This window comes from Sinocyclocheilus grahami, unplaced genomic scaffold (assembly GCF_001515645.1).
Source record: "Sinocyclocheilus grahami isolate Dianchi unplaced genomic scaffold, SAMN03320097.WGS_v1.1 scaffold225.1, whole genome shotgun sequence".
NCBI lineage: Eukaryota > Metazoa > Chordata > Actinopteri > Cypriniformes > Cyprinidae > Sinocyclocheilus > Sinocyclocheilus grahami.
This window is the reverse complement of record NW_015505404.1, coordinates 456,270-460,721: the sequence shown is the minus strand read 5'-3', so window position 1 is coordinate 460,721 and position 4,452 is coordinate 456,270.

Below are 4,452 nucleotides of genomic sequence, written 5' to 3'. Positions count from 1 at the left end.
GGGGGGGGTAACTTTGGGTAAGTAAAGGAAGATGAGGAACATGTAAAGAGAGAGCCAAAAAAGAAACAAAGCCCACCACAACATGCCCTTCTACAATTGAGATTTCCAGAAAGGACAATAAAATTATGTTCAATAACAAAGAAAAAACAATGGCTTTAAGAGCTTTCCTGCCACTCGGTGTCTGATCAAATATTTGGTGAATAACGTGATCGTCAATCATCCAAAATTACATGGGTACAGTACGCCCTCTAGTGTTATATAAATATACCCATTTTGGTACAGTGGTTTTCGGCCTGTTTGACTCTGAGGCCACCCTTTCTCCATGACAATATTCAAAATCTCTTCGATTTAAACTGTTATGAACCTCTGTAACTTCTGTTGTAATAAAAATAAATGAACTAAAAACATGGTGGACTTATTTGGCCACCTGTTGAGAACCACTGGTTGAGTAACTTGTAGCCTACATAATATGTCATTACTACAGTATCTGCAGGAGTTAAAGTTATGATAAGGTTTATCCAACCCATATCATCACGGATCTATTGTGTTTACTCATCTTTTGACTTAATTCTTAACCCTGTTAAGAAAGCTATATACTCCCAGAGAAACAAAGGTAGATCAATTATAGCCATTTAAATGCTAGAAGACTTCCAGAAGAAGCAGCGGCCAACCCTATTGAATTGTTCTGTTAGATTGATTTAAGGATGAAGCTCATGATAACATGTCCTGGTCATTTCACCTTAAAATCAAGAAATGATAGTCTATCTAAAGAATATTTAATTATAGATCAATTTAATTTAAAAAAATTAATTGTAGATTTAAAAAATAGTATGTCACAGGATAGGCTATGTAATGTGTGTGTTTTCTGGGTTTCAAAGTATATTTTAAAATAATTTTTTGTTGTTATAATAATGTTACTTTTTCATTTAATTACATTTTTTCTGGGAAAAAAAAGCCTCTAACAGGTTCTCTAATGGCAGTGTCAACCTACCCCATTCGTTTTGTGAGAGGGACGGGTCATGAGAAAAAATGAGATTTTTGAGAGATCCTCCTTAACATCACATAGGCTAGTTTGACAATATTATGCCGTGATAATATATATTTTTTTACATTTTATATTTGCAAAACTGTAATTCTTCAAATAAAACGAAAGTGGTAAATCAGTAATAAATGATAAGATAAATATTATATTTAAACTACTACGATAACTGACAGTTTGTTTAACAGACATTTGTTTAAAGGTGACCTAATCAATCAGTCTGACAAAAGAATCAATCTTACGGGGTTCCAGATTTCGATTCTCTTGGCAGCGAGTGAAGTGATTCATTGACAGTGGTCTGGCTGTGTGTTGTTATGTTGAGGAGAGAACTGACCGTTGATTTTTCATTAACTATTAGCTGTCTCATGGCGATACTCCTCTAGTCCTGTGAAAACAAGGACAGGAGGGTTTTTTTCTGTCTCAGCTTTGAAAGTAAAAGAGGTGGGCATAAGCAGACGCCTCTGGACCGCGGGCGTGCACTCTTCACGCTGCTCGTTAAGATTAAACATTAGTTACCGTCACTTTTATTCTTAGTTCTTCACACGGGATTTAGTCGCTTGGACATACCAGTACTCCTCAGGTAGGAACCTCATTGTGGATAAATTGTATTTGAGAGTATATTTTAATAATTATGGCATGTTTAGGGTAGCCTATGTCAGAGTAACAACAACAACTACTCAATTTTCGATTATTTCTTTGGAAATATCTGCTCGTTTTGACGTGAGGCAGCTGTGAGACTTCATTTCTCATCGTTAATCAATAGTCGCTTGGACAGGAGTTTTGGGCCAGTCTGGGATATTCCCGATATTCCCACTTTACGCCCTGATTCAAACAGAGGTTGTCATGGAAACCGAGAGTTTGTTTCCTTCTAGTAAGGAGGATCTGACTGCTTGATTGTGAGAAGAAATCGGAAAGGAAACTTTGTGGTAAGTGGCAAGTGCATAACTGGGTTCTGGACTACTACTGAATGATTGTTTTAAGTTGCTCATGTGGAATAATGAAATTCTTCAAATAATTTGTGAATTTTTGTGGGTTAAGCACCAGTAAACTGGCCCTCTGATGTGTTTTACACTTTTAAATATTGTAGTATTGCAGTAAGTCAACCTGAATGGTTTATAAATGGGTGTTCTTCAACTATGGGCACTTTGGCCCTCTGAATGCTCTTAAAACATTTTTCACACTATAATTTTTTTGCGAACAATTTCCATCATTGAATATATAAATGAATCACAGGAGAATTCTGTAATTTTTGTCTGAAAGTTTTTAACCACATTGTCATTTCCACCACATCTCAAGTAAGATGATGGACGTGGCATTTTAAATAATTCAAATAAAATTGAAATCAAAGGTCTCAAACTCTTTTGTTTAGCTAAGGCTAATTTCATGGCCAACATTTTATGTATCTGAAATACAAATATTTGTAACTGTTTTAACTGTTGATTTCTTGCATAACTTGATAAAATTAGGGCTTGATTGGAAATGATGAGGAATACAAATATTTGTAAACAAGTAGGCCTACAATGCCCTTAAGAATAGGGACAATGGGGTGGAACAAGTGCTTTTGAAAAATTCATTTTTAAAACAAATCATTAAAAAAAATGGACACAATAAATATCGAAATGGTTGATGTTTGTTGTTTATTTAATTGTTTTTGTTTTGATCACAATTTTTAAACATAATAACACATAATAATTAATATAATTTTAGCATTTACATTCATGTTTATTATATTTAAATGAATTTCACAAAATTTCTTGGTCTAGTACAATTGGATAAATCAATAAAATCTATACATAAAAGGCAAAGATAGTAAAATGTTTTGTACTATCACAACTGTCTTGTATGTTGTGAGATGGCGCCGATCATTCCGGGGGAAGGGTCCATAGACCCTCATAATTGGCCATTTGGTTAAGTGAGGGGGAGTTAGATATTATTTGTTAAATATAACAAAAAGTTGTGTGTCTGATTGGTCCAAATGCTACACTAGCATCCATCTGGCGAACCTCTGCTCTCTACCCAACAGAATGGACAAACTCTTTCTGCTCTCCCGGACAAATAAGGATTTTTCAAACTCTGCTGCTCTGTGTTTCACGGAAACCTGGCTGAAAGACGCCATTCTGGACAGCGCGTTGAGTCTCCCAGGCTTTCAGCTGTTCAGAGCGGATCGCGACGCAGAATCAACGGGGAAATCACGTGGCGGCGGAACATGCTTTTACATCAATGAGAGGTGGTGTACAGATGTAACTGTGTTAAAGAAGATGTGCTGTTCAGAACTAGAAGTGCTCTTCATTAACTGTAAGCCTTTCTACTCGCCGCGGGAGTTTTGCTCATTCATTCTCGTCAGTGTTTACATTCCTCCGCAAGCGCACGTGAGCTCCACTTTACAGAAACTCGCTGATCAGATCACAGAGACAGAACAACAACACCCGGACTCTGTTTTAATCATTCTCGGGGACTTTAATAAAGCCAGTCTCTCCCGTGAACTGCCAAAATACAGACAGCACATCACATGTCCCACCAGAGACAGTAATATACTGGATCACTGTTACACCACAATAAAGAATGCATATCACTCTGTTCCACGGGCTGCTTTAGAACTCTCTGATCACTGTTTGGTTCATCTTATACCGACCTACAGGTAGAAACTGAAATCTGCTAAACCTGTATTAAGGACTGTAAAAAGATAGACTAATGAAGCAGAGCAGGATTTACAAGCTTGTTTTGACCTCACTGATTGGAGTGTTTTTGAAGCTGCTGCCACCGATCTGGACAAGCTCACAGAGACTGTAACATCTTATATCAGTTTCTGTGAAGACATGTGCATTCCTACCAGGACTCACTTAACTTACAACAATGACAAACCATGGTTCACTGCAAAACTCAGACAGCTCCGTCAGGCCAAAGAAGATGCTTACAGGAAGGGGGACAATGTCTTGTATAAACAGGCTAAATACACACTGGAAAAGGAGATCAGAGTGGCAAAGAGGAATTATTCTGAAAAAATAAGGATTCAATTATCTTCCAGTGACTCTGAAAGTCTGAAAGAGATCACCAACTACAAGACACCATCCCCCAGCACTGTGGAGAATCAACAACTGGCAGACGATCTGAATGAGTTCTACTGCAGGTTTGAAAAAACACCCCACACCCGCCCTGAACACCTCTCCATGCAACCATTCACACCTCCAGCAACCCTCCTCTCCCCCACACCTGCAAATCAGATCAGCGAAGACGAGATGCGCCAGGTCTTCCGGAAGCAGAAAAGGAAAAAAGCACCAGGCCCAGATTGTGTTACACCAGTCTGTCTGAAATCCTGTGCTGACCAGCTGGCCCCCATCTTCACACTGATCTTCAACAGATCACTGGAGCTGTGCGAAGTCCCTTCATGCTTCAAACGCTCCACCATCATCCCC